Source organism: Electrophorus electricus, chromosome 19 (assembly GCF_013358815.1).
Source record: "Electrophorus electricus isolate fEleEle1 chromosome 19, fEleEle1.pri, whole genome shotgun sequence".
NCBI lineage: Eukaryota > Metazoa > Chordata > Actinopteri > Gymnotiformes > Gymnotidae > Electrophorus > Electrophorus electricus.
The window spans coordinates 71,166-84,173 of record NC_049553.1 but is presented as its reverse complement, the minus strand read 5'-3'; positions in this window follow the sequence as shown (position 1 = coordinate 84,173).

Sequence of the window (13,008 nt, the reverse complement as noted above, 5' to 3'; positions counted from 1 at the left end):
ACAGCTGAAAATTGGTCAGCAGGTACTTGTATTAGTCCTATGAAAAGTTATGTTGATAAATCTACTGTACTTTAAGAATATTTGATGTTATCAAGTAATTTATTTGATATGCCAGTTTGGGTCCACCCGCTGGCCCGCTAGGGGGCATTGGTGCATAAGGAGGTTAAAGAAACCTCTTAGTCTATTTTAGTTATGTGAAATATACTGCAAGTGGGATGGTGTCAAGTTTCATTCTTATGTTGTTTTTGTTTGCCTTTTTCCTCCCACAGAGAACCTGTCCCAAAAAATGGTCCATAAAAACACAGAGATTGTGGTATGGCTACATCACAGCCTTCCTCTCGTGTATTTATGGGCATAGATCGGGGGTATTTCAAAATCTCAAGGTGGAATGGTCATGCTGACAAAACATGACCAGCAATAAGATACCTACTTCATAAATGTAAAAATTTGTTATTTGCCCTAATTCTATTAGAACATTACACATAGTCACTTCTGCAGTGATTTACTTTTGATACTGCAGATCATCATTTCTTCCTTATAGGTTCTAATATGTTATGTATTGTTTGTGTTTTTGTCCATTTTCATTTAAAGAGGTAGAGTCCCACAAAACAAATGAAGTTTTCAGTGTTGCGCAGCTCTGCCTCACAGCTGAGCAGTTTGAGTGGATGTCGAAATATTTGCAATTAAGGTTATTGGGAGCAACAATTTTGAAATATGTATTTTCCAATTCCACCCCAAACACTTGCAAGATGCTTGGAAGAGGATGCAGCTGCCAGGAAAACCAAATTTCACAGATATTAGGAGCTCCATTGCCACCCATGTAAGTATCGCACAGTGTGTCATTTATGCCAATGGCCTGAATTATTTTTTTTGTTTCTTCATTGCAGGCTAGGAATGCCCTGGGACCCAAGGAAAGGGAAATTGTGGCGGACTTCATGTGCCATGACACCTCAGCAGCAAATAAATTCTATTCATTACATTTAAATACTCAGAAGGCAGAAGAACACAGAAGGATTTGAAAGTTTCATGGAGGAGGAGCAAGAGGAGGAGGAGGAATTGGTGGCTGAACAATCGGGGGGAAAAAGGAAGAGAAAAAAAAAACACCAATTCCAAAAAAGATCCAGATCGATAGTGTAAGGGTCGGCACCAGGCTGAGGCCCCCTCTGGCCACCAGAGGGAGGCCTCGAGTCAATCATACTACTAATCAGGTTTAACACCCAACAGCTGGGTTAGAGTTTATATAAGCCCAGTGACCCACTCATGCACTGCTGGGTTTTTGCTAAAGTTTTGAGCCAAGCTCCTAGCTGGTAACTTCAGGTATTGCGGTCTGTGAGCCATCGTGCCACACCTCACTTCTTGTCTGTGAGGGCGTTTGTGTTTTTACACATCTCCTCCTTTCTCCAGTTTTTCCTCTTGAGTCTGTCTTTCTCCTGAGGCTTCCCTTAGCCATTCAAGTTCCTCCCTGTTTTCTGGTTTTGTTTGTGAAGTTTTCATTTGGTTTTGCCCCGTGCATCGGGGTTGCCATTTCTTCCCGTGGCATCCTTTTTGTTCTCCCTTTTTCCACACTTGGTGTGGTGTTAGTTTTTTTCCTTTTGTTTTACCTGAGCCAAGATCTAACTGTTCTGCACATGGGCCCACCATTGTTAGTGTGGTTGCTCACCCAGTAGGCTGTTGGTGACCTAGCTGACCTGGGTTCAAGCCCACCTTACCAGTAGAACTAGAAATGAATGAAGATGTAGTAATCCATCAGAAGAGTTGTTCAAAAGGAAGAAGTATGTTCTACTGCTTCACTGTCATAATGTAGTCTGCTAGGGTATCTGGCAACATGCAGCAACCTGTTCTCCCTGGCAACAACTCCACCAATCAGACACTTAAGCAGATCAGCATCACCGGAGTATTGAACACACCTGTACATCATTAGTATCAGTGTATACAAGACTGTTGAGAACTACCACTTCCTGCAAAGTATAATGTATATGAAGTACAGCCTTACAAAATAGTGCTTTTAGTATACCACCAAGCCAAGACCCATACATGCTTGGGGTTCCTGCAAACCTTGAAAGTCCATTCCCTGCCTGATGCTTATAGTAGTCCACGTAACTTGCGCCGATCACTCACTTTTTTCAGACAAGAAAAGTGTGTTTTTCTGGTCTAAAGTGAAGCTTGGCCACAAATCTATTGTATAGAAAGGGTATATGAATGTTTTGATCAGATTTGACCTCAATGCTAATATCACTTATGGGAGATTTGCTAACGGGTACGTAGTGTGGGTTGTCGTACATTTTACAGTAACTTGATTGTTCTTCCCAGTTATGTACACCTCAGCAAAGGAACAAAACTGTTTCCTACTCTCTGATGCTGTATAATATCCATGTACATGGTATAAAACCCCGTGTGAATGTTGGCGGGGAAGGGTGCCTCTGGTTCCTCATGTACAAAACATTTTTGATGCAGCCAAAGAATATGTGAAAGGTTTCCTTGAGTCCAAAGTGGATAGGGTTTGGTAGTCATCAGATGAATTGTTTTTCATGGCTTGGTATTCTATTTTTAGAGCAAGAGCTAATTTTTTAAAATATCCTTAATTTCCTTAACCAGGTGTTCTATACTATAATACCCTTGGCTTGAAAAAGACATGTATATCACACTACTTTCTCCTTGTGTGGTAAAAAAGACACTTTCCATATCCATATCCATATCCAGCTCCTTCAGTGAGTAGCAAGTATGAGAATATTGCACCTCTGTACGAGTGATCTACCAAGTCCCCAACAAATCTATAGGATTCACAAATTTTGGTTGTTAAGCATGAAATCTTATCGGGGTAAATGTCTTTTGGAGGCATTGCTCGGTAGAGTCATGTAGAATCCATGCTTTTGCATGGTGACCCAGAATTATTTTGATTTTAGTGACCCCTTTTAAATTGAACCTTATGGAGGGTGTACACATCATGAGCTGCTAACCAGTTTTTGATTTCCTTATTGACTTCATCCACTACGGGCCTCTGCAGACTCTTGACCCTTCCATTATGATCCTAGGTTTGACATCCACTCACCCTTCCAAAAAAACATTAAAATCACCTGCTATAAAAAGGTGTCTATTCGTGACACAGGACGGGGCCTCTACCGGAGTATAGGCACAAATTGCCCTCAGGTGTTGACCTCTCTAGGTGACATCCACCCTCCTCACCCTCCCTGGCATGATGATAAAGGGTCTTACCTTCTCAAAGGTGTGGTCCCCCAACAGGATTCCCACGCCTGAAGAGTGGATGCCACCCACACTCCAGTAGGCTTTACTTTTCTTCCATTGCTGGGGAATAAAGAGCCTCATCCCTCTGGTCCCTAAGGTGAACCTCTTGCAAACAATATAGTGCTGAAGGGGTCGATGCCAAGTCCTGGAAAACTGCTGCCTTTTTCACCACATTCTGCAGCCCTCTGACGTTAGTAGTTAAAATAGTAAAATCTGCCATAATAAAAAGGAGAAAAGGTTCATTAAAACACTAAAACACACGAAAAACAACTAAGAAAGGGGAGCCCCCCTCTCCCCATCATCCATAATGTCTTCTAAGAAAGGAGTCTCGTTTGGTGACCCCTCCCTGCCCCCATACGTGGTCAATGGTGGAGGAGGATATGCCTCCGGCTATAATCGGCTATAATCTTCTGCTTTGGGGGCAAGGGAGGAGTCCGAAGCTCGGGGGGCTCCTCAACAGGCGGCGCCACTAAAGGGGGGCTCGCTTTCATCCTCTTCTCCTTATCCGGTAAGGCCTTCTCCCTCTTCCGCTTGGCATTGCTGCTGGCCCAGAGCCGGGGTCCCTGCCCCTGCCGGTGACGACGTCATAAGGGCAGCGGAGGGGGAAGGTCTTCCTCTCCTTGCTCCGGGGGGTGACGACACATGGACAACAGTTCCTCTCCCCCGGAGTTCCTGGCTTTCAGGGCCGCACTCCCGACCCCTGCCAGCACCGTGGCATAAGACCTGGCTTGTCCGGGGCAGGAGTGCGCCATATGTCCCTCCCCCCCGCATGCCCTGCACCGGCGGGGGTTTTTGCAGTCTTTAGACACGTGCCCCGGCCCCAGGCAGTTCCGACAGATGGAGTCTTGGCACCCCTCGACCAAGTGTCTGTAATGCTGGCACCCCCTGGAGAAGGTGGGCTGCCCCCTGAAGAATAGGTACCCGCTATTCCCAGCCCATGTGAAGTAGGCTGGGGGGTACACCTCCTTCCCATCGCCGTCCTTTCTAAACTTCATTAAAAACTGGCGGCACCCATTCCAGATCCCAGCCAGGAACAACCTCACACTCGCTGCCATAATGTGGGAGTTAAAAACGTGGGCCGGTTGCCATCTCATAATGGCTCAAGAGTGTAGTACTTGCCCAGCGGATGGTCACACATCTTACCCTCCAGCTCCAGGACCCTCCTGTAGGCGGCATCACTTGCCATCATCATGTCATAATAAAACTGCGCACTATTGCGCTGAGTGTAAATGAGTGCCCCCGGGTGGAGCCCGACACAACCGAACAGGACCTCCCATATGAAGGGGACCCACTCAGTAAAGCGGGTCCCGTCCTCCGGGTCCCTCCAGCAGAACCGGGCCATATTAAGCAGGCCTCCGCCTACTCTTGGGCCCGGTCCCGCCAGGCAGGTCCTGCTGGCTGTCTCTACCGGGGCCTCTGCTGCCTGCGGCGTGCAGCAAGGAGCCGCCCCATTGCCTTCCGTGGCCATCTCTGGCCGGTCCCGGAGCTGGAGCTGGAATGAACCCCCACGTCGGCAGCTTTGTTGGTGCTGGGAGGTCCTCCCCCTGCTGGCCAAGTTGAAAATGTCATTGTCCTCCTCAGCGTCGGGATGAGCCGGGGCTAAAACAAAAATTAAAAAACACTAAAAATCAAATAACAATGAGACCAAGGGATCACATGTGGTGTCGGAGGACAAGCCTCCAGACTACTGCACCTAAGATCACCCTTGGCCTCACTTAAAGCTATAAAAAAAAAGCCCAAGCGTGGCTGCTTTCTCTTCAGGTGTAAAATCCGTTGTAAAATCCAAACTGATGAGAACAGATTTTTTTTTTTTTCTTCCTGACTAAAACATTTATTTAATGACTATGGGTCATGACCACACACAGTCCCCGACAATCCTACACACCATCAAGAATGCCCTAGGTATGCACATCAAAACTATGACTATGCATCAGAATGGCAGAAGACAAATTGACAGACACACATGTGTAAACCCAACAAATTTGTCCCCGAAATCCAAAAGTGCATTAAAGTGTTTTGTCATTTCATAACAACTACACAATTATATATACACATATAACAGTATAATAATATAACATGGCAAAGCAATGCAGTCCAATTTCAATATCGCCACATAGATATGCTGTACCCCTGTCCACTGCAATCATACATAATACTTTAGGTGTCACAGTGCTCGAGCAACACACCCATGGTCACACACACACACTCCAAAATCACTTGATTATTGATTGCTCCTAGTTCCTGCATGCATTGGAAAACTGCTGCTCTTCTGTGCCACTATGCCTAGAGAACTGCTGCCAGTGGCATCACTTTTTATTTTCCTTCTCTCTGTTCTGTGTCTTGATGGATGATAAAGACTCTGCATTCCCGCACCCGTGTCTCGATCCCTCCCTTCCAAAGTCATGTTGAGTTGCATCCAATCCATTCAGTCCTTGGTGACGCTGGCCTTGAGCTCCTTTATAGTCCTCACGCACCTTGCTGAGCTCCAGTAGCAGCCTGGCTCGCTCCTTGGCCACCGACTCTAGGGTCTTGCGGGCGTTGGCCAGCTCGGCCTCATATGCTGCCTTCATGCCGGTCAGCTCACGGCAGACCTCCGTCTCCGACTCAGTGACGCGCAGCTGCAGGGCGGCATTCTCCGTCTCCAGGGAGCGCACCTTGTCAATGTAGATGGCCAGGCGGTCGTTCGGGTTGCGCAGGTCCTCTTTCTCTTGGAGACATGTGATGCACGTGGGGGAGAGCACAGTGGCTGTCCCACTGTGGGTGGTACGCTTCTGGCCCGGAGTCTCCATTGTTGATTATGTGAACTGTTGGAAGATTGCGTTTGTAAACTCGGACAATTTCAGGAGTGCGTACTCTTCACCATGCCTTGCTCGTTTGCCTGGCTGACTATCAGAAAACTTACTCCCCACTTCCTGCTCCTGCCGCGCAGTCCCCCAGGGCTCCGGGGCCTCCGCTGAGGCCCCACCTGCCAGCTCCGGACCCTGAGGTCCTTCGGTCGCCATCCACTGCCCTCCTCCAGCCGAGTCCCGAGCAGAGATCCTTCGCAGGTCCTCCAGTTGCCGGTTCCGTCGTCCTCCAGGTGCTCCAGGGGCTTCCTCCCTCCGGTCCAGGTGAGCTGGGACTAAAAACACAGAATGAAACGCAATTAAAATCACGAATTAAAACCCACCACCTTTTAAAAGATCAATTTCATTTCTGTTCGATAAGAACAGATTTTTTTTACATTTATTTAATCATAAATCAAAAATGCAGCAATAAAATTCAACAATAAATATAATGATCTTAAGATCTCTTTAAAAGTTCTGGACATAAAATATCATGTTCCCCCCCCCCCCCCGTGTAACAGTTACACGGGGGGGGGGGGGGTATCTTTTTAAGAGTCCATAAAAAGTCTGTGATAAATCTGTGTGCATTTTTATTTGACAGAACTTACAACTTATAAAATAGCAAATATTTACAACTATTTTACAACTATAAACTATTTACATCTATTTCTTTTGATCATGCCACTCTGTGAAGCACATCCTATCTACCACAACACAAAGCAGAACACTGCAAGATCAGCACATGAACATTGTCTTCATTTTGCGGTTCACACATTTTCTCCTCCCTTGTGTGGCTTTTTTGTCTGATGTCAGTGGATGGCTCACATACCGGAACAGGGAAGCACCCCTGTGGTCTCTGCTCTGGGACACGAGGAGCTGACGAAGAGGCACTCGTAGCTTCTACCTCTGGGGATTCCTGTGGTCTCCCAACACCAGCCAGCTCTGAACATAAAACCTCCCTGAAGCGCTTTTGGTTGAGGGGCTGCTTCTTTGTTGCCAGTGCCATCTCCCTTTGAATGATGAAGCCTGTTCACCACCACAATGTCTATGAAATGCAAAAACAGCTTCATGTACCAGCGTCTGGAATTCTGTGTCACAGAAAAGTACTTTATGAGGGCATCCGGCATGTCAACTCCTCCCATGAACTTGTTGTATGCCTTCACAGTATCTGGTACAGGGATCTGTTGGGTGGACCAGGTGCCACTTTCATTTCTCACCCGTTGCTGCACAGTTTTCCCACTGTAAGCTTTGTGGACAGTGGAGCACATTGTGACATCTCGTGTGTCCCTCCACTTTACAAACAGTAATGGGCCATCCCTGATCCATCTCATGTCGCCATGGGCAGCTTTTTTTGGCAGGTCATTGGCAGATGCCTTTGAAAAACCTATCCTATTCTGCCGGATGGTTCCACAAGCCCCAAAACCAATTCCGTGTAGGTGATGGAATAGTAGTGAACTTGTATAAAAATTGTCCACATATACTGTGTATCCTGTGCCCAGAGAAGGAACATGTATTAGGTTGACCACAGCATCAAAACTCAGTCCTTTTCTGGATGGTTTCCTTGCCTTCCCCTCATCCATGCTGAAACCAAATGTGTAACTGTTGGAGCTGTTGGCCAGCACAAAGAGCTTGTATCCCCACTTGGTCGGCTTGCCCTTCATGTACTGTTTCATGGAAATCCTTGCCTTGGTGGCCACCATCCTTTCGTCCACGGCAATATTCTGGTGTGGCTGGTAATATGTTTGACAGGCGGTCAGGATCTGTTCCATGAGTGGCTTGAGGTGGAAGAGACAATCATGGCCAGGTTTACCTCTAAGCTGATCATTGATGGCATCTGCTGCTGGGTCACTCATGTGCAGGTTTGCACTGATGGCCTCATACCGCTTCCCAGTCATCACTGCAGGAGGAAATGGGAAGCTGTGCAAATGATCCTTCCTCCACAGATCCCAAATAGCCAAAGGCTTCAGAAGTCCAAGGTAAATTACAATACCGATAAATCAAAGCAGTTCATCAGCATTAATGTCAGTCCACTGCCTCCTCATGCCCCTCTCTGTTCTCCGTGCTGCATACTTGTTGGTATTATTGCACAGGGTCAGGAGCACTTCTTGACTGAAGAACAGCTGGAAGACTTCAGAAGGGCTTTAGTCCTTCTGAAAATCCAGCTGGACTCCTGGTGTCCTCCTGGGGTGAAACTGCAATGGAGGAGGCTGCTCATCTTCCTCCGATGTGTCATGCCATCTGTCCTCCAGTGTTGCAGGTGGTGGTTTTGCAGGAGCTCTTCTGCTCTTTTTGGCACCTTTCGGTGTTGACGCTCTTTTCTTTGCTTGGGGTGGGCTTGTGCTCCTGCTGCCTCTGTGACTATGCAGTCCTGAGGTGTGAGGGGTGTCCACAGATTGGCAGGGGGTAGAAGCTGATGGCTCTGGGGGTGGGCCAGAAGAGGTGTGTAATCTCTGATGGGGGGAGGGGAGGGTGAATCTTCTTCACTGCAAGACAAAGACAGGATAACAGCCAAATGAGTAAAATATGAAGATGAAAATAAATACAAATTGCAAATTGTCATGCTAAATAAGACAAAATTATTATTACATTTACTACATACTACATACATTTACAATTACATGACTATAGTGCCTTTGCATGCTCAAGGACGCTTTACAATCATATAACCAAGATACCAATGAACTAGAATGATGATCAATGCTAATGCCTAGTGCAAAATACATAAGCTCCATTTCAAACAACAATAATTTACCTTTACATTTAGGGTATTTAGCAGACGCGCTTATCCAGAGCGAGTTACGACTTACACAATCAGTGCGATAAACAATAGTTCAAGTTCAAGTTTGGTGTATTTGTCACATACACAGTCATACACAATACAACTCGCAGTGAAATGGTTGCGTGCTCTGTCCAAACTGAGAAAAAAGAAAATAGGGGTGCATACAGAAATATATATTCTATATATGTACAAAACTATATTAACAATGTATGTACAATACATGTATATTATGTTTATATACACAATGTACAATGTATATGGTTGTGTATGTATATGTACAGAATGTACAGATCTATTTGTAAAATGACATATTTACAGTTTTTACAGTTTTTGTTACATGGTGGAATAGAATATCTATCTATATATCTATATCTATATATATATATATATATATATATATATATATATATATATATATATACAGTTATGTTACATGGTGGTGGTGGTGGTCCGCACAGTTTATCAGTTTCCCTGATTCAGGGCCTGAATGGCCTGTGGGAAGAAGCTCCTCTTCAGTCTCTCTGTCTTGGTCTTCAGGGAGTAAAAGCACCTCCCTGACCTCAACAGAGAGAAGAGCCTATTGTTGGGATGGATGGGGTCCTTCACAATCCTCCTGGCCTTGGTCTGGCACCACTTGTAGTAAGTGGTCTGCAGGTCAGGAAGTTCCGTGTGAGTGATGCACTCTGCTGAACGCACTACCCTTTGGAGTGCTTGTCTGTCCTGCTTGGTGCTATTCCCAAACCAGACTGTGAAGTTTCCCAATGAGGATGCTCTCTATAGTACAGGTGTAGAAGTTCCGCAGTACCTTGGAGGGCAGTCTGAAGTGCCTTAGGCGTCTGAGGTGGTAAAGACGCTGATGAGCCTTCTTTGCCAGGGAGTTGGTATGGAGGGACCAGGATAGGTCCTGCGAGATGTGAACACCAAGGTACCTGAAATTATCTACTCTCTCCACCGATCCACTGATCCTCACAGGTTGGTAGTGCCGCTCCTGCTTTTTGCTGCAATCCACAATCAGCTCCTTTGTCTTGCTGATGTTTAGGAGGAGATTATTTATCTGGCACCAGTTCTCCAGGTGTTTAATCTCCTCCAGATAGGCCCTCTCATCGTTGTCTGAGATCAGGCCCATGATGACGGTATCGTCAGCAAACTTGAAAATAAGGATGGAGCTGGAAGTTGTTGTGCAGTCGTAGGTGTACAGTAAGTAGAGCAGAGGGCTTAGGACACAACCCTGAGGAGCTCCAGTGCTGAGGGTGAGGGTGGATGAGGCACAGTTGCCCACCCGTACCGATTGTGGTCTGTCTGTTAGGAAGTTGGAGATCCAGTCACACAGGGATGTATGCATGCAGTCCTAGATCCTCCAACTTAGTTGTGAGTAGGGAGGAGATGATGGTGTTAAATGCTGAACTGTCGTTGACAAACAGCATTTTAACATAATTACCCCTCCCTTTGTCCAGGTGGGTCAGTGTGGTGTGGAGCAAATGTGTGATTGCATCATCATTGGAGCGGTTGTGGCGGTATGCAAATTGCGGTGGGTCCATGGAGGCTGGCAGTGAAGATGTGATGAAATCTCTGACAAGCTTCTCAAAGCACTTCATCATGACTGATGTGAGGGCAACAGGGCGGTAGTCATTGAGGTCGGAGGGTTGAGGTTTCTTCGGGACGGGGACAATGGTGGATCGCTTGAAGCTGGATGGGACGATACCGAGCGTCAGGGAGAGATTGAAGATGTTGATGAATACCGGGGCTAGCTGATTTGCGCAGGCTTAGAGGACCCTCCTGGTCCCACCACCTTCCTGGTATTCACCCTTTTAAACACTCTCCTCACGTCACTCTCCGTGACGATGAGAGGGCACTGTTCAGGCTCTGGGCATGTACCATTGGCTGCGCCGATAGTACCATTACCATTAGCATTAGCACTAGTGCTGCTAGCATTAGCACGGCTAGCATCAACGCTGCTAGATGTAGCCTCGAAGCGAGCGAAGAATGTATTCAGCTCGTTCGCCAGAGACTCATCCGCACTCATCAGTCCGGAGGGTGGGCTCCTGTAGTCCGTGATCATCCATAGTCCCTGCCACAGGGCTTTAGAGCCACTCTGCTGGAACTGTGTCTCTAGTTTCTTCCTGTAGCGCCGCTTCGCCTCCCTCACCGCCCTGCGCACTCCGTATGCCGCAGACTTGTACTCGTCTATGTTCCCGCTGATGATCCCCGCATTGTAGGCAGCAGTGCGAGAGTTCAGAGCCTCGCAGATGGTTTTGTCCACCCAGGGCTTTTGGTTGGGAAACTTCTTGAGGGTGATTCTTGGAATCATGTCATCCACCAGTTTCCCAATAAACCCCACTACTGCCTCCGTAAACTCGCTGACATCATCAGTGCTGCGCCAAAACATGTCCCAGTCTGCGTCATCCAGAGCGTCCTGCAGAGCGGCCACCGATTGGTCTGTCCAGCGCGCGACCTCCTTCTGAACCGGAGCGTCCCGTTTCAGCCTTTGTTTATATTTTGGTAGGAGGAAGATGGTGGCGTGGTCCGACTTGCCAAACGGTGGATGAGCTAGTGCCTTGTAGCTGTCCTTGTATGGGGTGTAGCAGTGGTAGAGTCTCCTATTTCCCCTGCTGGGGAAGGTTACGTGCTGGTAAAGATTGGGCACTGCACACTTGAGGTTAGCGCTGTTCAAATCCACAACCACGATAAGTGCAGCATCCCGGTGCTGTGCCTGAAACTGTGTGAGAGCCTCATGAAGTTCACACAGTGCAGTGTCCATGTTGGCCTGAGGTGGGATGTACATGGTATTTATGATGACCGAAGTGAACTCCCAGGGAAGGTAGAAAGGACGAAGCTTGAGGGCGAGCAGCTCCAGGTTGGGTGAGCAGGAGCGGGCGAGAGTAACAACAATGGCATTGTTGCACCAGCTGTTGTTTACCATCACACCCACTCCACCGCCTCTCGACTTCCCAGAATCTGCCGTCCTGTCCATGTGGTGAACCGAGAAGAACTTGGCCGGCTGGATGGCGTGGTTTGGTACCGCTGGGTTCAGCCACGACTTGGTAAAGAAGAGGAGATTGCAGTCCCGAATGTCCCTCTGGAACTTTATCCTGGCCCAGAGGTCAGCGAGCTTGTTGTGCAGAGACTGGACGTTGGCTAGCAGGATGCTGGGTAAGGGAGCTCGGTCTGCCCGAGGCCTTTTGCTCGCGTCGCGTCCTTTTTGTTTTTCCTCAGGATCTCCATCGGCCATCTTGGGCTTCCGTACTAGAGTTTCAGTCAACATAGGAGCAAGTTCAGGGGACATTTAAATATTATGCAATCGACACTGAACTTTTACAATAAAGAATCACACATGCTATATGAATTTCATACTTACAGTACATCAAGCATGGCGTCCATTCCAAGCTCAAAAGCATCTTGCTCAACAGAATCCATGCTAGCAGCCATGGAACCTTGAAATTCTAGAATGTTAGCTTGAAAGTAAATTAAAATGATGCAATAAAAGCTTACAACATCTGCTATTCGGAGGCACTAACAGATAGGTTTTTTTATTATTAATCATTGCACTTCACATTTGAGCATGTTAGCTTGAAAGTAAATTAAAGTGATGCAAGCAAATCTTACAGCACCTGCTATTCCCTGGTACTAAAAGATTTCTATTTAATCTGTGCACTTCACATACAAGCATGTCAGATGCAAAATAAATTAATGTGATGCAAGAGAAGTTTACAGCACCTGGTATTCCTAGGTGCTAACAGAGAGATTTCTGATTAATCACTGCACTTCCCATTCAAGCATGTGAGTTGGAGAGTAAATTAAAGTGATGCAACAAAAAAAAACAGCTTCTGTTATTCCCAGGTGCTAACAGATAGTTTTTTTTAATTATTCAATTCTCTTCACATTTGAGCATGTTAGCTTGAAAGTAAATTCAAGTCATGCAAGAAAATCTTACAGTACCTGTTATTCCCTGGTACTAAAAGATTTCTATTTAATCTGTGAACTTCACATACAAGAATGTCAGTTGCAGAGTAAATTAAAGTGATGCAATAACAACTTACAGCTTCTGCTATTCCCAGGTGCTAACAGATAGTTTTTTTTTTTTTTATTAATGACTGTACTTCACTTTTGAGCAGGTCATCTTGAAAGTAAATTAAAGTGATGCAAGAAAAGCTTATAGCACCT